General features: G+C 35.7%; 1 long non-coding RNA gene across 17 annotated transcripts in view; it reads left to right on the top strand.

The window, feature by feature from the left end:
* LOC105465505 (uncharacterized) overlaps window positions 1-21888 on the top strand; it is a 327965-nt gene that overhangs the window by 163774 nt on the left and 142303 nt on the right. For 13 of the 17 annotated variants that reach the window (XR_011616999.1, XR_011617004.1, XR_011616994.1 and 10 more), the window contains 2 exons: window positions 6160-6331; window positions 11095-11181. The exons of 2 other annotated variants lie outside the window; for them this stretch is intronic. This is a non-coding gene — a long non-coding RNA (uncharacterized lncRNA). The remainder of the gene's footprint in view (window positions 1-6159; window positions 6332-11094; window positions 11182-21888) is intronic. 2 more of the 17 variants (XR_011617002.1, XR_011616990.1) reach the window with 1 other exon arrangement.

Genomic DNA, 21888 nt, shown 5'->3' with positions numbered 1-21888 from the left:
ACACTGAGAATTGAATGACTAATGAATATCTACTTCCTTATTGTTGATGAAAAAAACTTGCAGCATGAAAACAAATCACAAACATCATTCTACAATTGCTATCCCATATGTATCCTGACCACACTCTGTGAATTCCAGCTTATTTCTTATTTTCCACATTTTGTGGGGTTTTTTGTTTGTTTGAGACCAACTCTCTCCCTGTCACCCAGGCTGGAGTGCAGTGGCATGAGCTCGACCCATTGCAACCTCCACCTCCCAGGTTCAGGCGATTCTCCTGCTTCAGCCTCCCAAGTGGCTAGGATTATAGGCGTGTACCACCGCGCCCAGCTAATTTTTGTATTTTTAGTAGAGATGGGGTTTCACTATGTTGGCCAGGCTGGTCTCGAACTCCTGACCTCAAGTGATCTGCCCGCCACGGCCCCCAGCAGTGCTGGGATTACAGGTATGTCCCACTGAACCCGGACTATTTCCACATTTTGACCACATGTTTTCTTCAAATTTTTATTTTTCAGTTTGAGAGAAACTGTTGGTAGAATAGAAAGAGAAAAAGAAAAGTGAGGGGAAGTCAGGAATCAAAGACAGAAAAATGCAAAAGATCAGAAAAATGACCGTTTAGTGTTTATTTTCCTTTATTTGCTGACCCAATTCAAATTTTACAACTTCTTCCGCACAGCTAAGTACTTACTGTGTTTAATTTGTCTTTATTACATATGTCCTTGCAAAACATACATCGCTTTATGTGCAGTGTATTTTAGTTTATGTAAATAATATTGTTGATATACATCTTTTCTGACCTACATTTTTTAACAAAAATACTGTGTTCTTAATATTCATCTGAGTACCATGTGTGCATCTACGTTTCTTTTTCTAATTGCATTCCACATTCTACTGATCCACGGACAGTTTTACACATCCAGGTTCCTCTAGATTCCCTACCAGCACAAGCAGTGCTGCGTATAGAGCAGAGTCGCCTGCGGTGTGAGCTGGGGATATGCACACATTTTATGCAAGCCGAGTCATAGGGTCAGTGTGTATTTACGAAGTCCGTACACCAGCTTGTATTCCAGTATGGCTGCCTAGCTGACACTTCCAGCAGAGCAGATGCCTTCTAGAGCTGCAAATTCCCATCTACATTTGACATTTTCTATTTTTCTAACGTTTGCCAGTCATGTCTTACTGTCTTTATTTGCATTTTTCTGGGTATTATTAACTTTGAATTTTCTTTTATGTGATGGTAAGTTTTGAGGAGTTTCATTTCTCAAAAGGGCATTTGCTGAGTAATTGCGGTGGAATCTGATACCAACTTCATGCTTACAAAGAAGCTGCAGTGGGTATTTTTAAAAGTTGTTTTCCCAAGTTGCAGTACCTCTCTTTTCTATCGGCATTTACATCTGAGCTATTCTTATATAACCTAGTTTATAAAAGTTCTTTCTCAGAGAGATATAAAGTTGAAAGAAGAGATTGTATGAGCACAGAAAGCGCTTCAGGCATATCTTCTCCTGGAAAAAATAATGAAGAATAAAAGAGAATATGTAAGTTAGGGTCCCATTAGAGGTGATAAAAGCCAGGAGAGAATAAAAGTATTTTAACTACTTTGGGTCATCCCTGGGATGCCTGGCAGCATGAATGGCTTGTACTGTCACACGAATAGTCAGGATTAAGAATGAAAGTCCAAGGAAAAGCGTATACCTTGTCCATGGTTACCTTGCTCCTAACAACTTCTAAAAGTTTTTTGTTTTTTTTTTAATCTAACACTAAGTGAGAAATAACTTTTAGAATGGTTGAAAAGGATGTCAGAATGTCCTGTGGGGATTATAAATAAATAAAATTGATCTCAGTCTCCTAGATGGAAGTAAAAGAAAGTCTCTTCCATGTCAGTTTTGCAGGCTACTGACCGAGAAAGAAAATTCATCTACTATGTTGTCAAATTTATTCCCTCCATCCATCAGTTGTCTTATAGGAATTTTTTTCTGAATACCCATTCATGCCCGAAGCATTGTCAGTTGTACATCCCCAGCTATTTTAAATTTGATTTCTCTCTATTTATGTCACTGCTGCTCCAGTTCAGGAGCGTCCCTCGTCTGAAATAGCTCTTGCTTTCACTTTCAAAATCTGCCTCCATTCTTGCTTTCCTCAAATCCATACGCCATGAGGTTGAGGCAGCTAGAATGCAAGCATGTTGCTTTCTCTCAAAACTTTTAAATGGTTGCCCAATCTCAGCAAATGGCATAGACACCCTCACATGACATGGTAGACTCTCTACTTTCTTCCTCTCCCAGACCTCTCCATGCTAGTGTGTGACTTAGCTGATTTTAGCTCTGTGGAAACACCAAGCTGTCTGTTGCCCTTCAGTCTTTGCTCACCCTGATCTTTCTGCCTTATTGGTCCTCTTACCTCCTCTTTCCTTCTCTGCATAGATAAATCCTATTTATTTAATCAGACTCAACTTTGGGGTGATCAGTTAGTGATCCTCCTTCTCACTCGGGCTGAGCTAAATGTCTTTCTATGGTACTTCCAAAACATTCATGAACATGTCAATTATTAGACTTGCTGGCTTATGGTTACACTTTCCCTTTATCTCTTTCTGATGCTATGGTGTAAATGTTCTTCAGCTCTGAAAATATGATTTACTTATCCTTATATTGGTAGTAAAAATATTATTTTAAGGACAGGCAGAAGAATTCCTCCAAGGAAGAGAGTGATTTTGGATTAATAAAATACCTTGATGGTTGAGAGGACTTTAAGAAGGGGGAATGTCTAATATTCAATTTTACATCCTCTGTTGTACTGACCAGCAATATAATTGCCTTCTATTGTGTTAGATCTTCAGTAAAGTATATGGTCACACAGTCTTGAGCTGGTAAATTGGTGAATAAATGTATTAGCTGCTGTTTAAAGCAGGATAGTATGGAATGAAGCATGTGCCCAAGAGTGGCAAAATTCAGAGAAGGCATCAATAACTCACTGGAAGCAGCAACTGTTTGTTCTGGAAAAAGATAAACTTTAAAGAATTTCCAGAAATATACAGAGCATTCATTAGATTTCCTACTGTAATTAATTTGATGTTTGAGCCAATTTTAGTTTGAAAGATAAGGAAAAGAATGTTAAACTGGAGGATATGGGCAAACTGTATTTTATAATATGGGAAAGTAAAACATTAGATAAAAAATAGTTTGTGCATAAAAACGAATATAACAAAATAATAGCAGTTGTTACTGGATGCTCTTTACTTTTTTAATGCATTTCTGTAGTTGATATATTTAATCAAATGACTAAATAATGCTTTTCACCTCAGGGAAAGTTTTCAAGTGAACAGTTTAAAAATTATACTGCCATTGATGATTTGACATTAAAAGATCACATATTTAGTACCAGTTGTTAGTGTTTACCATTACCATTTGTTTTTCACTTGGAAAATTGTTTCTGAGTAACCTGTATGTTATTGGACAAAGTTTAGGAAGTGTTTACTACTCTACCTCTCCCGAATTCTTCAACTGTGCTGAAACCTGACTTTAGGTAAACTAGGAGAGGGGTATCTCTGGTGCCATTCGCAGCCTTCTTTTTGAAATCTGTCTCCTTCATTTCAAAGTCCGTGCAGGCTCCTGTGCTGCCATGCTGGGCTCTCAGCTTTTCTCCACGTTGTGTCCATTGGACTGTCCATTACAATGGCTTTGTTCCTCTTTGCCTGTAGTGAAAATTGTTTAATCAGGGTCGTATTCCCTCAGGATTTTACACTCCTGGACACAAGGTTATTTGGACAAATGAACCCTTGATAACCTGTTGCTCTTCTTTAGATAATTTTCAGTTGACTCTTTCTCTACCTCACTTTCTCTATCTTATCTAATAGGCTGTGTTGGTTTTGCCTAAGAAATATCTCTCAAACCTATGGCCTCTTCCCCTATGGACATTGCCCTAATTCAGAGCCTTGTTATTGTTTCCTTTAGCTCTTACAGAAACTATCTAGCTGGTTTCCTGTCTTCAAATGTTTGTCTCCCATTTACATTTTCCAAACAACCCCTAGAATATGTTTGTGCAAGTAGATAGCATTATGACAGCTCTTTCCTTTAAAAAACATAACTTTAATGATACAATGGCAAGTTTAGAAATATTGCTCTAGAATACAGTCCAAACCTCTCAGCATATAATGTAAGATGTTTTTATGGTTTGATACTGCTATTCTTCTCCAGTAGCAACTTTTGCCATTCTCTTTCACTGTCTCTTACTCCCTGATGTAGTTGGGAATTTTGTCCCCACTGAAATCTTATGTTGAACTGTAATCCCCAGTGTTGGAGGTGGGGCCTGGTGGAGTTGTTTGGGTCATGGGGGTGGATCCCTCATGGTCTGGTGCTGTCATCACAACAGTGAGTGAGTTCTCGTGAGATCTGGTCATTTAAAAGTATGTGGCACCTCTCCCTCAATTCTTTCTTGCTCCTGCTTTTACCATGTGACCTGCCTTCTTCCACTTTGCCTTCTGCCATGTGTAAAAGCTCCCCAAAGCCTCCTCAGACGCTGAGCAGATGTTGGCGCCATGCTTGTACAGCCTGCAAAACTGACGGCCAATTAAATCTCTTTGTAAAATAAATTACCAAGCCTCATGTATTTCTTTATAGCATTTTAAGAATGGCCTAATATACTCCCCAGTTATTTCGTTTTCCCCAACCACACCATGTTCTTTCTTTATACTATTCCCTCTGCCAGGAATTACCCATCACTGCATCCACACCATTACTGTTTGGCAAATCTGAGGTTGTCTAGTGTATTCCATGTGAACAGTTCTCTCTCATTCACAGCTCTCTCTGCCATGGTAGCCCAGCACTTTCCCCCTTATACATTCCAGTAGCTAGAGCACTGCACCACTGCATTGTAGGTGTTTACTCATTTGTCTGTGTTACCATTATCCCCTGAGGCCATTGAGGATCTATATGTTGTTCATCTCTGTAGTTACAGAACCAACCTATAGTAGTTTCTAAATAAATGGCAGGGAAATGAGAAAATACAATATAAAAATTGACTTAAAGCACAGAGTTGTTTAGGAAGATTCTTCTCAGTGTCACCTCATGTGGCCATACTGTTCTTTTTGCTAACATTTAGGAATTTGATAAGGTTTGCTCATTCTATTAACATATTCAATTGTTCCCTCTCATGCTCAGATATCTAAGATTTCCCTGGGCATCTGGCTTGGAAAGGTAGCAAACTTTTTATGTAAAGTACCAAATAGGAATTATTTTAGGTTTTGCAGGCTATCCTAACAACTCACATCTGCTGTGGTAGCTCGGAAACACCAAGAGAAATCATATAAATGACTGGACAAGATTCTGTTCCCGTGGCATTTTACTTACAAAAACTAGCAGTAGGCCAGGTTTGTACTGTAGCTTTCTGATCTGTGGTCTAGATTTAGGGTTTAGGTTTGTACATCTAAACCTTTGGCTCAGATTGTGGTAGGTTTAGGTTAATTCATCTGCCAAACAGTGAGGTAGTGCCGAGCTTTGCTATTCCAGGATTTAGGGATGAACAATACATATGTGCAGTCAAATTCATGATAGAAATCTTAGGAGACAGTACATTGGTTAATTTTATTGGTGTTCAAATGACAAAGCATCTCGGTAAAGTTTCTATGATAGTCACAAATCAGAGGTGGTCCACTGAAAATGCCTATATTATATTGTTAGTTCTGGAGCAAATCTACTGTCTCTAGCAAGAAATACTCTGCCTCTCAGAAACCACATTTGCAAAGCCTCCTTTCAGCAGAGTGGGACTGAGTATATACTAGATTCCTAAGTACTTTTTGAATTTTCACTTGGAGAAGTAGGTTACTGCTAGATGTCTCCCCAGGCAGGACAACACCTCTGGCAAGGAGACAGCTTGTTAAAGAGTGTAAGGACCAAGTTGGAGATGCACAAGAAGCAGTATTATTCATTTACGCTTCTCAGAAACAAATTTAATCTCAAGTAGAATGTATCCAAACTTTCTAGTAGCATTTTCGTTAATGCATTTGTGTTGAGGTAAAGCAGTAATTGCAAAACCCAACATCGTGTTGTTCAGACTTCTATTTCTTGAGCTGATAATTTCTTTGCTCCTCTTAGTTATTTGTGTCCAGTGTTCATTGTTCTCTCTTATTCCTGAGGAAATAGCATAATGATTATAAAGTGCTCTCCGTAGGCATTATCTTTGCTGTCATTTTGCTTCATGATTGCTCCTGCCATGATGAGTGAGCACCTTCCCAAGCAGTACCTGCTAAGAAACAACTGTTTTTGAAGATTGCTCTGTGACATCCTCAAGAACATTTGAGCTGAAGAAAAGCTGTCATTTTATCTGAAAGGACAAATTCAAGGTAGGCCACAACATTTTATAATATGTAAGCAAAGTATGTGAATGAGAAACACTTGTATTTTATAAACTGTATTCCTTTTATTATGTTGTTGCACGTTGGCATCCTTTCTACATACCTATGTTAAATTAATCCCATAATCTATAATAGTCCCATTGATACAGTTTGGCTGAGTCCCCACCCAAATCTCATCATGCATTGTAGATCTCATAATTCCCATGTGTCACAGGAGGGACCCAGTAGAAGGTAATTAATCATGGAGTCGGGTCTTTCCCATGCTGTTCTCGTGATAGTGAATAGGTCTCATGAGATCTGATGGTTTTATTATGGGGAGTTCCCTACACAAGCTCTCTTGCCTGCTGCCATGTACGACGTGACTTTGCTCCTCATTTGCCTTCACCCATGATTTCAAGGCTTCCCCAGCCATGTGGAACTGTGAGCCCATTAAACCTCTTGCCTTTGTAAATTACGCAGTCTCGGGCATGTCTTTATAGCAGCATGAGAACAGACTAATACAGTCATGTAGTCCCTAACACTGTGAATAATTTACAAAAGACTATGCTGAAATTATCTTAAAACTGCCAATTATTTCCTAGTGAATGCTCATCTTTATAAAGAAATAAAAGGAATTCAGTAAGGGCAGAATGTCAATAGCACAGTCAGATTACTTACTGTGGCCAAACTTCCCTAGTAGGTAAGATCAACTTTGGCAGTTATCTAATCTGAGGAAGTAAAATTGTATTCTGGAAATTTATCATATTAGTGGTTCTGTTTCAATGTTATAATTTGAGCATGCAACTTTTTCTGTAGAGACTTAGTGGCCTTAAATAATCAAAAGGAATGTTATTGAATTTTCACAAGAATCCTTGACAAAGGTCTAATATCCACATCTACAAGGAACTTAAACAAATTTACAAGGAAAAAAAAACATTAAAAATGGGCAAAGGACATGAACAGACACTTCTCAAAAGAAGACATTTATGTGGCCAAAAAACATGAAAAAAAAAAAACAAACTCAACATCATTGCTCATTAGAAAAGTGCAAATCAAAACCACAATGAGATACCATCTCATGCCAGTCAGAATGGTGACTATTAAAAAGTCAAGAAACAACAGATGCTGGTAAGGCTCTTTAGGAATAGGAATGCTTTTACACTGTTGGTGGGAATGTAAATCAGTTCAACCATAGTGGGAGACGATGTGGCAATTCCTCAAAGACCTAGAACCAGAAATACCCATGAGAACCAGCAATCCTATTACTGGGTATATACCCAAAGAAATATAAATCATTCTATTGTAAAGATATGTGCACACATATGTTCATTGCAGCACTATTCACAATAGCACAGACATGGAATCAACCCAAATGCCCATCAATGATAGAATGGATAAAGAAAATGTGGTACATATATACCACGGAATGCTATGTAGCCATAAAAAGGAACAAGATCATGTCCTTTGCAGGGACATAGGTAGAACTGGAAGCCATTATCCTCAGCAAACTACTGGAGGAACAGAAAACCAAACACCACATGTTCTCATTCATTAGTGGGAGTGGAACAATAACACATGATCACAGGGAGGGGAACAATATGCTGGGGCCTGTTGAGGGGGTGGGTCAAGGGAGAGCATCAGGATAAATAGCTAATGTATGTAGGGCTTAACACCCAGGTGATGGGTTAATAGTTGCAGCAAGCCACCATGGCACACATTTATCTAAGTAACAAACCTGCATGTCCTGCACATGTATCCCAGAACTGAAAATAAAATAAATTAAAGCATAAAAAATAAAATAATAAAAATAGCAATCCGGTTTCAGTCAGTATTTTATGTGTTTGAATATATATATAAAATCAAGGTATAACATCTTTCTTAAATTAACCATTGCTTAATCTTGACAATAGCAGTACCAATAGTATAAGTTTAACAGTTTACTTAGTTTTGACTTTGTAAAATCAGATTTTTTTTTTTTTTTTGGTTTTCTACTGTGTGTGTGTTCAGTTGCACAGTGATATAATGAAAGTTCATACATTATATTTTTAAAATAATTTAGAAATAAATTTTCCTAAGAAGGCTTGAGAGTAGAGTATAATAAACCATGTGTCTGGTTTACAAATCATGGAACTGAAGCAAGAGAAGTTCAAGTGACTTCCCTAAGTCCACATAAGTAATTTGTGTCTGTCTAAGGACCAGAAACCAGTGCTACCGGCTTCTGACCCAGTGCTCAATAATCTACTTTCCTTCATTTGGGAATAGGGTTTGGAATTGCCAACACTATTTATCAGTAACAGACATAAGCCATACATAATGTTTTATTTCCACTAACAGGAAAAGAAAATAGAAAACAAATTTGTGGAAATTTGAAAGTATCCCTGGTTGCTGTGCTGTCACCATCCCTTCTCAGGCATAATTTCACTCTGGCAGGTTGTGTCTTTAGTGTCTGAGACTTCTGGGGCATTGGCTGAGTCCAGTCTGTCTCTGACTTGTACCACTTCGAGGACAACAGGCACATCAATCTGTAGTGCTTTGATATCAAAGCTGTCTAGAAGATCAGCAAGTAAGCAAAATTTTTCTGGGTATGATCAGAATGACTGACTTCCCAACATTTCTATTCAAATTATGAAGATTCGTTGTTACTATTTTACTCATACAGTTGTTAAAAGACAATGAGAGGAGAGCAGGTGGTGTATATGCATATATTCAAAAGATATTAGAAAAGGAAAACTGGTAGAATTCACATGGTAAGATTTATTATCCTTTGTTTTGAAAAAGAAGATGCTATATTTCCTTTCTATATGTTTTCCCAGCTAGATAATAAAACCTTTATCAAAATTACATCATTAAAAAATAAAATAGTAATAATGTTGATCTAATCGTAAGTGAAAACTAAAACATAGAGAGTTCTAGAACAGCCCAAATTACCAAATAAATCAGTAATGAATCTGGGAAAAAACCCTTACGTATTTCTGACTCCTAATTCACTTTCACCCAGAAGAAAAATATTATTTCCTGAAATATTAATGAAGAATGTTCACTGGGGCCTAAGTATAAAGTTAACAAAGCAATTAAGACTCAGAAATTTGCAGGCAGGTATAGAAAAATCAGTTTTGCCTGGAAAAGCTCTCATGAAATAAACCAACCAGGAGGGGAAAGGATGCCCCAGCTTGGAAGCCTGATAGTATAAAGAGAGATGTCATTGCATTACCCAGAACTCAAGGTTTTCTGAGTGAAGGAAAATGATGACCATTTGGGTTAGCCTGATGAAGATGTTGGATTCTGTGATTGATTCCCCTGAAAAGCAAAACAAAACCACTTTGGTCCCGACAGTCTGGAGCCTTTAGTTTTTTAACATTTCTTCTCACTATTACTCAGCTGAGGAGTCAGCGTCAGTCTGGGCGTGTTGTATTTCTTTTTGCAACCAAGTTCACAGTCATTAACAAAAAGAACTAAGGGAATTGCATTTAGATGGCAAAGCCATCTAATGCTTCCAGTTACAGGCATGTACTGCATAAGGCTGTTTCAGTTAAGATGAAACATAAATACAACAGCGGTCTCATAAGATTATAAACTGTACTTTAATGATACGGATAGGAGGCAAGAAAATACTGGGTAGAAGAGGGCGGAGTCTCTGGCGAGGGCGCCACCGTCAAGCTTGGACCCACAGCCTTAAATGAGAACATGCATTTCTGTTTTCCCACTTAAATGTTGCCTTTTCCAACACCATCTTGGCCCTCCACACTCTCATGTTGTACCTATAGAAAACCTGACATGCATTCCTGTTTTCCCACCTAAATGTTGCCTCTTCCAACACTACCCTGGCCTGCCACACCCCGCACCTTGTACCCATAAAAAACCTAAGCTCCATTGACAGAGGAGCAGGGCAGCACAGCAGAGAAGGAGAGAAGAAAAGAAGCATCTGAATGTTGAGAGAAGAGGCTGCTGGACATCAAAGACTGTGGTCAGAGAGGAGTTTGGCCAGGGACAGTTGGAGAGGTCCCACTGTCCCACTCCATCCTCTTTCCTGCTCCCCATCCTATTGAGAGCCATTTCCATCACTCAGTAAAATCCTCTGCGTACACCATCCTTCAATGCATTCATGTAACCTGATTCTTCCTGGACGCTGGACAAGAATTTAGGATGCACTGGTGTGGGAGCCCTAAAAGGCTGTCACAGTGACTCTTCACTGAGCCATTTAACACCTAAGCCTTCCATGGATAGCAAAGCTAAAAGAGCGTTGTTTGTAACACATGCCCTCTGGGGCTCCAGAGGTCATGAACAACCCCTAGATGCTGCTGGGACAGTAGATGATGTCGGGGTGGTACAGGGTTCATTCTTGTCAGTGCCCAAAAGCACTTGCCCTGGCTCCTGCACCCACTCACTTGCATGCTACCCCTCTCGCGAGGAGTAGGAGCATATAAATGAGCCATACCTCTGTGGCAAGTCCCGAGAAGGGGTTGGGTGGGGGGATCTCTCCTGTCTCACTTTGTAAATGTTTAGATACTCGCATACTTTCCATTGTATTACAATTGCCTGTAGTATTCAGTGCCGTGACATGCTGAACAGGTTTGTAGCCTGGGAGCAACAGGCTATACCTTAGACCCTAGGTAGTTAGTGGGCTAATACCATCTAGGTTTGTGTAAGTATACTCTATGAAGTTTCCACAAACATTAAATCACCTTACAACACATTTCTCAGAATATGTATCCTTGCCATTAAGAGATGCATGGCTGTACCCAGAACATTTGTTCACTTATTCTTCTCTGTAGCAAAAAGAGAACACCACTGGAGAAGAGATGCAAAGAGCCACAATTCAAGTCTGTAATCCAACCCTGTTGCCCTTTCCAGCTCCTGAGGTTTGAACTGATTTTTAATCAATATTGTTTCAGTTGGGGTACCTTTTCCAGTATAACTGAGAATCTCTGACAATCCATAAAAAGAACGGGCTTTGCAATGAGAACTACTTAGTCATTTTTAGCTGCTTCTCTTCTTAGCCGTATCTGAGATAACCCCTCCTCTTTTACTTGTGTGCTGGGACAGCTCAAAGTTGAGACAAATGTTCTAGCTGCCTCATTGCCAGAGATGCATTTCTAGCACTTTGGGCCTATTACTGAAAAAAAGATCGTGCTTTTTTTTTTTTTTCTTTTTTTCTGTTCAAAGTCTCACAGATGCCCTTGGATATACTTCAGATAAACATGAATCAAATCTAAGGAACTTTTGAAGTTTGCTAGTTAGTCCACTCAAAGAAAAAAGGCAATTTCCATATTAAATTGGGTATCATTCTGCAGCCATGCTCTACTTAAAACTTTGTGTCTAGCAAATTTCAAGCTGTCAATCTTTGTGAATGACTCCTTAAGAAGAGCTTACCAGTTGTGCCCCCAAAATGGGTGGAGTACTGGACTTCCCCTGCATAATGAAAGCCTATTGTAGGACGACCATTCATAAGATAATTTAAAAGGCTTTTAAACCGCAGCACCTCTACCACTAATTGCTAGGCAAGACATTACCATCAGAGGCCCAGACTGCTCTTTAAAAGGTTTTTAAATGATGGTGTGAGGAAATAAAGCCTTGTCATGGAAAGCTTTTTTAAATGTGCTCTTCTTCCTTATGCTAGAAGCAGCAGTCAGCCTGGACTTTGCACATAATAAGACTGTGAATGGTTGATGAGTGTCTGCTACTAGAGGAAGAAACAATGAATGAGGGGTGAAGTGAATGGGGGCTTTCTCGTCATTGTGTGTAGCTTGAATTAAAGCAAAAAAGAGGACTTCTGGATTTAGCACTAAGACTTTCGAAGCCAGAGATCTGCTTTTTCTCCTTACTTGCTCCCTTTACTCAAAACAACTGGCAATAGAAGACAGACAGACATAATCTCTTAAGGAAAATACAATAAATAACTCTATTAAAAAGGAGTCCTTAATAATAGGGAAAAGAACCTTCTTTTTAATGTTTCTAGAATAATCACTTGAATGTTATAACATTATAAATCTGTATAAAGAAATATTTTTATGGTACTCTTTTTGTTTTAATTTTTTTGAATTAAGTTTTCAAACAACAGCTAAAGAATTGGGGTGTTGGATTCTTTATTACACCAAATTACATCATCTATATATTGTTATTGCTACCATTTATTTCATGATAATTGCCTTTCCATTAAGACAAACTCTTCCTTTTAATAAACATTATTTCCCAGAATACTCGAAGTTTTACCCTTTGGCCTGGCACTGACTGTTTTTTGTTCTTTGGTTTGAATCACTCAATATAGAAAACTGAAGGGTGGCCCATCACAGGGCAAGAAAGTAATAATGTTTCTAAATATGCCTTATTCTAAGTCAGACATAGACATTCATGGGTATGCTGTTCAAAGTGGCAGTTATTATTTGATATACTCTTAATGATCTACTAATTCTTGTAAAGTTTCTATTTTGTGATCCACTAATTCTTGTAAAATTTATATTTTATGCAGATTATTAAATGTTGCTAATAATTTTCCTTGTAGAAATTACAACATATGAAGATGTTTACTATATTTATTACTTGTAATCCAACTATTTAAAAATATCTTTAAAGTGACATAATAGAAAATACAATAACATAATATAAATATGATAATGCTCTTCAAGTAGAAATGAGGAAATTAGTGAAATGTAAAAACTAGAGTAAATATAATGATATAGGCTAATATAGTATCCACAATTAAGTATTACATTTACCTGTGTGATTTCTGGCTACTAAAGCCAAAAAGGGAATCTAATATTCTCTTCTATATGTAATAAAAGAAAATTTAAGCTTTTTTCTTTTTTTAAAGAAATGTTCCTGCAACTAATTAATAATAATAAAGTAACCAATGGGCATGTCCTATCGCATTGGAATTGTAGACTAGTATCAGATACGCAAAATAAATGTACAGTTTCCCCTTAACAAAAAGATTTTTAAAAAAATTTGGTTCTCTTTCAGTATCTGACATCTGACATCTCAGAGGCTTGGAGGCCAGCTCAGTTAGAAATTCTACTGTAGGAATATAGTTTGGGGTGCCTCTGTCTTTAAGCTTTTGAAAATGACAGCATGCCTAAGTAAACAAAAACAAAACAAAGCAAACAAGGAACTGCCTATAGTTCTAGTGAACATTTGCTCTTTAGGAAATACTCCAGATTGAAAGTTTGTTTTCTTCTCAGTAAATTGGACCCTGTTTTTAAAAAAGTATTAATTGAATACCATACAAACAAGGGAGCTCTGACCCTGCTAACCTCAAATGTGAGGTTTAATCTGAAATTAAAATGAATTCACTGTGGTTAATAGAATAACTGTATCTCCCTAGCATGGTCTTTCTAAAAGTGCGCAGTGTGCTCCATCATTTGCCATGGTGTAAGCTACATTCGCCCAGTCGTTCTAATACCAGCTACTGAAAGTCCCTTGAACAGTGAAGCATGTACAGGAGCTCAGCAGAGCCCAGAGGGAAACCGTACCTGTTTAGGGGCACAGTTAAAAGAGAGAGAATTGTTGCTTCAAGTCTTAGTGAAATAATTTTTCTAATCAGGAAATTCAATATTACTCTGCTGGAGATGAATCAGATTTTTGAAGACCAAAAAGACACTGCTCTGCTAGTCTAGTTAGCGACTTTCTCAAAAAAAAAAAAAAAAAAAAATCAAAAGGCAAACTTGCTTCCATTTGATGCTAAAGTCCAGCTACTATGACTGCCCTGGATCACTGTTTCCAGCATTCAAATAGGTCAGAAGCTTCTCTCATGCACAAAGTGGTGTAGATCTGGGGAATCAGGGTGTAATCAATTTGGCTTAAGCCTTTTGTATTTTCTCATTGACTAGTGAAGATACTGTATTCCCTGTTAAAAGAGCATGATTAAATTTCTTAGCTACTTCCCGTCAAGTGAAAAGTAACTCTCCATTTTCTCTTGTCTCTTGGAGATTATGAAATATCTAGAACTGATTTCTCCTATTCCTCTCTATCCTTTCTATCTTATTTCATCACTGTACATTGATGAAGAAACAAGACTTGCTACACACTCATCACTGTCAACGTTGCGGAAAATGATGCTACGACTATCTGTCTGCAGAAAGAAAAAAAAAAAAGTCAAACTTCAAAACCATTTCTAGTTGTAGAACTATTAGGAGTGGAAAAAACAAACATTCTTTGTCCTTCTCACCTTTCATTCTGTTTTGTTCTTAATATGGCAGCATAGGCTCTTAGTAATGAGCTGCCCTTTCTAGCCCTTCAGATGATCACGGAGGCACTTTGACAGGCAGAAAGGTTTGATTCTGTTACTTATTAGCGGTGTGGTCTCAGGAAATTCACTTGGTCTTCTCCTCAATCTCCTCATATCTAAATAGGAATAGTGATCTACACTTTAAAGTTTTGCTGTGTTAAATAAGATAATGTGTGTAAAATATCCAGTATCTCTAGCAAGCCTCCAAAATATCATAGGTCCCCCCAGTTGCTTTTTCATGCCATAAAATTAATCAGGTAAACGTAACATTATAAGAATACTCCCCACCCCAACCCAATATGGCAGTCTATTTTGATGTCTCCAAGAGTAAAAAATGACTGAAAACAGTGATTGGTCTCTGAGAAATGGCACTGAGGGTAGGAGGGTGTAGTTATAGGGAGATGGTATTTGCTTTCTTATGTTCCAATTTTCTACAGTGAGAACGCAGGTAGGTATCATTTGTGGATAAAAGTATTCAATAATATTAGTGTACTCACAAAAATATATGTATAAATATCATGCCAAAGTAATCAATACATTACAGAGGCCTTGCTCTGCTATTTATTCCTATTTGTTAAAAGGTAAGCAGCTGGGAATGCACTGGTCAAATATACAAGTGTTTCTTTGACTTCTGATTTTCTTTATTGTGCTTCGCAAAATTATATTACATAATAAGTATCGGAAGGTGTCATATGCATGTATAACTACTGTTCCTTTGTCACTAAAAAGAAGTAGAAAAAACAGTTTTGGAGTTATGTAATGTTATACATATTTCAATGACATTATTAATTAAAATATTTCTGATGCCAAGTCTGTTAGAATAATGTTTAAATGAAATAAGTATGTGAAACCATAAAATATTAGCCTTTTAAATATTGACTCTTATTTTTGATTGTGGTAAATGTAAAATTTGTCATACTAACCATTTTTGAGTGTAAAATTTAGTAGCATTAAATATATTTACAATGTAAACTACTATTATTTCTAAAGCCTATTTATTTCTAAAGCCTTTCATCATTCCAAGTGGAAATTCTATAATCATTAAGCAATAACTCCTCATTTTCCATTTCTTTAGTCCCAATAATCTCTTATCTTTCTGTCTATGCAAAATTTTTCTATTTTAGACATTTTATATAAACAGCATCATACAATATTTTCCTCATTGCGTATGATTTATTCCCCTCAGCATGATGTTTTCAGGTTTCATCCATGCTGTAACATGTAACAGACTCTATACTTTTTATGCCTGAATAGTATTCCATTGTACTTATACATCACATTTTGCTGGCTCATTCATCCATTGATAAAATACTTAGATTGTTTCCACCTTTGGCCTATTGTGAAGGATGCTGCAATGCACCTTGGCACACAAATGTTTAAGTCCCTATTTTTAATTATTTTGGGTATATACCTAGGAGCAGAATTACTGGGTCATACAGTATTTCTATGTTTAGCTTTTCAAAAAACTGCCAAACTGCTTTCCACAGCACTGAATAATTTTATATTCCAACCCACAATGTACAAGTGTTCCAATGTATCCACATTCTTGTGAACACTTGCAATTTTCTGATATTTTGATTATATTCTAGTAGGTGTGGAATGGTATTGCATTGTGGCTTTGACTTATTTACATTTCCTGAATGTCTGATAATGTTGAGCATTTTTTTTATGTGTTTAGTGTCCACTTGCATGTCTTTGGAGAAATATCTATTCTGGTCATTTGCCCAATTTTTGACTGGGTTCTTTTTTGTTGAGCTTTAGGAGTACTTCATATATTCTTGATGCTAGACCATTCTCAGATATATGATTAACAAATAGTTTTCCAGTTTGGCAGGTTGTCTTCTCATTTTCTTGATAATGCTCTTTGATGCACAAAATTTTTATTTTAAAAATTAAATTGATCTCATTTATCTATTTTTCTTTTGTTGCTCATGCTTTTGATATCATATCTAAGAGTCTATTTCCAAGTCATGGGTAATTAACACTTATGTTTACTGTTTTCTTCTAAGAGTTATATGATTTTAGTTCTTACATTTAGGCTGTTAATCCATTTTGAGTTGACTTTTCTATAGGATGTGAGGTAGGGATCCAACTTCTTTCTATTGCATGTGGAAACTTAGTTATTCCAGTAGAATCTGTTGGAGTCTATTCCCATTGAATGGACTTTATTCCTTATAAAAAATCAATTGGTGTAGATATGATTTTATTTCTATACTTCCAATTCTATTACATTAGTTCATATGTATATTCTTATATGAGTACCACACTGTTTTGTGTGGTTTGCACTAAGTTTTGAAATTAGGAAGTTTGAGTTCTCCAACTTTGCTCTTCTTTCATAAGTTTGTTTTGGCTATTTGGGGCTTCTTGCCATTACACATGAATTTGAAGATTGGCATTTTCTGCAAAACAAAGTTGTAAAAATTTGGTAAGGATTTGGTTAAGCCTGTAGATGACTATTCTCACTTTTCTGATTTTTTTTTTAAATCATGAAACTGTGTTTGATTTTTGTCAAAAGATTTTTCTGCATCAATTGAGATGATTATGAGGATTTTCCCCATTTTTCTAGTGATGTAATTTTCATATTTGAACCACTCTTGCATTTCTGTGATAAATCCCAAGTTGGTCAATATGTTTAATCCTTCTACTATGCCACTGGATTCATTTTTGAGGAATTTTGCATCTATATTCATAAGCAATATTAGTGTAAAATATTGGTTTATAATTTTTGTTTTTTATGATGTCTGTATGTGGATTTGATATTAAGAAAATGTTAGTCTACAGAATGAGTTTGTAAGTGTTTACTCTTCTATTTTTTGAAAATGTTTGACAAGCATTGGGTTAATTCCTCTTTAAAAGTTTGACAGAATTCACCAGGGATACCATCTGGTCCTGGATTTCTCTTGTTGGGAGGTTTTTGATTAGTGATTCCATCTCTTTACTGTTACAAGTCTACTGAGATTTTCTATTCTTGAGTTAGTTAAAATGATTTGTATTTTCTAGAAATTTGTCATTTATTTATCTAATTTATTGGTAAACAACTGTTCTTAATATTGTCATTTAATCTCTTTTATTTCCGTAAGATCTATAGTAATTACTACACTAGGGGTGTCCAATCTTTTGACTTCCCTGTGCCTCACTGGAAGAAGAAGAATTTTCTTATGCCACATATGAAATACACTAATACTAACAATAGCTAATGAGATAAAAAAAATCACCAAAAAATCTCATAATGTTTTAACAAAGTTTATGAATTTGTGTTGGGCCGCATTCAATGCTGTCCTGAACTGCCTGTGGCCTGTACAAACTTAGTCTACACTTTCATTACTAATTGTATTTATTTGCATTTTCTCTCATTCTTTGTTAGTCTAACTAAAAGTTTGTGTCATTTTTGTTGATGTTTTCAAAGAATTAACAATTGATATCATTGATTCTCTTTACTGCATTTCTATATTTCTATCATTTATTTATCTCCACTTTAATATTTATAATTTAAGTTCTTTTGCCAGCTTTGTTTTTTCAATTTTTAAAAAAATATTTATGGTTAACTATTATGTACAACAGAATGGTGGAATATATTTATTGGGTACATATAATGTTTTGATACAGACATACAATGTATAATGATGACATCAGGGTAATTGGGTTCTATCACCTGAAGCCTTTATTATTCCTTTGTGTTAGGCACATTCCAATTCTAATCATTTAGGTACTTCTAAATATACGATAAATTATTAACTATACTCACTCTAGTGTGGTACAGAATACTGGTGCTTCTTTCTTGTATCTAATGGTATTTTTGTACCCATTAACCATTCCCACTTTATTGCTCCACCCTGCTACCCTTCTCGGTCTTTGTCAACTGTCATTCTACTCTCTATCTCCATAAATTTGTTTTTTTAGCTCCTACAGAGGAGTGAGAACATGTAACATTTGTCTGTCTGTGACTGATTTATTTCACTTAATTCCTCCAATTCCATCCATGTTGTTGCAAATGACAGAATTTCATTCTTTTATGGCTGAATAATATTCCATTGTGTATATGTGTCAGATTTTCTTTATCCATTTCCATTGATGGACACTTAAGTAGCCTTTATATGTTGGCAATTGTGAATAGTGGTGCAATAAATATAGGAATGCATATATCTTTTTGATGTATAGATTTCCTTTTTTGGGATATATAGCTAGTGGTGGGATTGTTGGATCATACGGTAGCTCTATTTTAGTTTTTTGAGGAACCTTCAAACTGTTCCTCAAAACATAGTGATTGTACCAATTTACATTCCCACCAACAGCATATAAGCATTCCTTTTTCTCCACATTTTTGCCAGCATTTTTTATTGCCTGTCTTTTGGATAAAAGCATTTTAACTGCTGTGAGATGACATCAAATTAACTTTTAACTTCTGAATGAGTATTTATTTCAATAATTATGCTATTTAGCTCTAAAATTTTCATTTACTTATTTTTTAAAAATAATTTCTTTGTTTTCATTGATATTCTCATTTTGTTCATAAATCTTTTTCCTATTTTCTTTGATTCCTTGTCCATGTTTCTCTTTAGCTGTTTGAGCATGTTTAAGAGAGTTGGTTCAAAGTCTGCTGATAATTCTGATATCTGGACTTTCTCATGAGTGATTTTGGTAAATTTATTTTTTTAATGAGTAATACGTTTCTGTTTCCTGTATGCCTCTTACGATACTGAGGGAAGAAAGCTAGACAACAAAGAGTACATAGTGTATGATTATTTTTACTTAAATTTATATAAAGGCAAACTAATCTATAGTGATAGGAAACAGATTAGTGGTTGCCTGCAGACGGATTTATAGGGATGAATGGATTAAAAATGGTTACGAACTATGGGATATAATGGAAATGCTTGTTTTCTTTATTGTGGCTATTGTTTCATAATGTATCTATATTCAATACTGACCAAATGCTACACACTTAAAGTGCAGTTTATTGCACTCCAATGATACATCAATAAAGTTGAGCAAATAAGATTTGTCAAAAACCCACTTGCAAGTAACGAAATGTATAAAAATTAAATTTAAGCATTGGATCTTTGAAAGTAACCTATTAAAACAAAATGTCATAGATATATATGCTTTGGGAAAAAATATGTGTGTGTGTGTGTGTGTATATACACATAACACATACATACATATTTTTTCCCAAAGCAAAAATAACCACCTTGAGTAAGATTTGAGTAAACTGAGACATATGGAACTTGTAGGATTTATTACAGAACCTCAACTAAGCTAGATTTTAAAATTTTTATGGGGAGATACAGTGTGTGATATAAGGGTACCTGTATTAGTTAGCTTGGGCTGCCATAACTAAATACCACAGACTGAGTGACTTGAGCAATAGAAATTAATTTTCTTACAATGTTGGTGACTGGAAGTCCAAGATCAGAGTTCAGCTGAATTGGTTTCTGGTGAGGCCTCTCCGTGGCTTGCAGATGGCATTTTCTTCTTGTGTCTTCACATGATTTGTACATGCACACGTGCACATAGAGAAGGAGTCTGCTCTCATGTCTTTTCTGCTTCTCAAGGACACCAGTCCTATTAGATTAGATGTCCACCTTTAAAATCTTGTTTATTCTTAATTACCTCCTTAAAGGCTCTATCTCTAAATATAGTCACGTCAAGGGTGAAGACTTCAACATATGAATATTGAGGGAATACAGTTCAATCCATTACAGCAAATAATAAGAAAATTGTGAAAAAAAATTTGACCAGACTGATTTCTCTTAACTACTTTGTTAGAACTATATCAACATAAATATCAAAATTAAAACTACTTTGTTAGAACTATATCAACATAAATATCAAAATTAAAGGCACTATTCTATTTTAACAACAATGTATGAAACAGGTATTCATAATGATTACTCTGTTTTTGACTATAACCAACCTTGTCTCTTTCCTAATTTTTATCTTTCACTTCTCCCTTCTGAGACGCTTCAGAGACACTCCTGAGCCAATACTACTCCAGGCTCTCTCAGTTGTGCACTAGTAGTTTTTGAAGAGATTAATAGTGTTCATTGTGTTCAGTTCTTCTATTTTTGTTGGGCACATGGAAAGACCTTCTGCCTCCTTTGAAGTTAACTTGGGATTGATGAGCTGAAAGTGGAAGCTGTATGTGTCACTGTAATAAATTGAATAGTGTCCCCTGAAGCTATCTCCAAGTCCTCATTGTGTATCTGTGAATGTGACCTCATTTTAAAATAAGGCCTATGTAGATGTAATTGAGTTAGGGATCTCAGGATGAGATAATCCTGGATTTTTATATATATATAAAGTATATATATAATTTATATATATAAATATATTTATATATTTTAAAAATATATATTTTATAAATTATATATATTTTATATATTATTTATATAAAAATATATAATTTATATATATAAAATAAATTTATATATAAATTTATATATATTTTTTTATAATATATAATTTATATATATAAAATATATAATTTATATATATAAAATATATTATTTATATATAAAATAAATTTATATATATAAATTTATATATATATTTTTATATGGTCATATATAACATATAACATAATATAAAAGTTTGCCCCAGCAATCCCATTACTGGGTATATACCCAAATGACTATAAATCATTCTATTATAAAGATACATGCATATGTATGTTCATTGTAGCACTATTTACAATAGTGAAGTAATGGAATCAACATAAATGCCTATCAGTGATGGAATGGATAAAGAAAATGTGGTACATACACACCATAGAATACTTAAAAAGGAACAATGTCATTTCCTTTGCAGGGACGTGGATGGAGTTGGAAGCCATCAACCTCTGTAAACTAACACATGAAGGGAAAACCAAATACCACATGTTCTCACTTATAAGTGAGAGCTGAAGGATGAGAACACATGGACATATGCAGGGGAAAACAACACACACTGGGCACCTGTGGTGGGGGGAGGTTGGAGGAGGGATATCAATAGGAAGGATAGCTAATGGATGCTGGGATGATCTGTGCAGTAAATGCATAGCACACATTTACCTACGTAACAAACATGCCCATCCTGCTCATGTACCCCTGAACTTAAAATAAAAGTTGAAAAAAAGAATATTATAAAGAAATATTTAAAAAATATATATATATAAAAAAAAATAGAAAATGAAAGGTGATTTGAGATCCCAACAAACAGAGGGGGAAGGCCATGTGAAGACAGAGGCTGACTTTGGAGTTACTCAGTTACAAGTAAAGAAAGCCAAGGATTATTGGCAAACCACCAGAGGCTAAGAGGCTAAAAGAAAGATACAGACCTAGTTTCCCATCAAACCCTCCAGAAGGAA

This window comes from Macaca nemestrina, chromosome 19, assembly GCF_043159975.1.
Source record: "Macaca nemestrina isolate mMacNem1 chromosome 19, mMacNem.hap1, whole genome shotgun sequence".
In the NCBI taxonomy this organism is placed as follows: Eukaryota; Metazoa; Chordata; class Mammalia; order Primates; family Cercopithecidae; genus Macaca; species Macaca nemestrina.
Note: the sequence above shows the minus strand (reverse complement) of the source record. Positions and strands in the feature narration are given on the sequence as shown.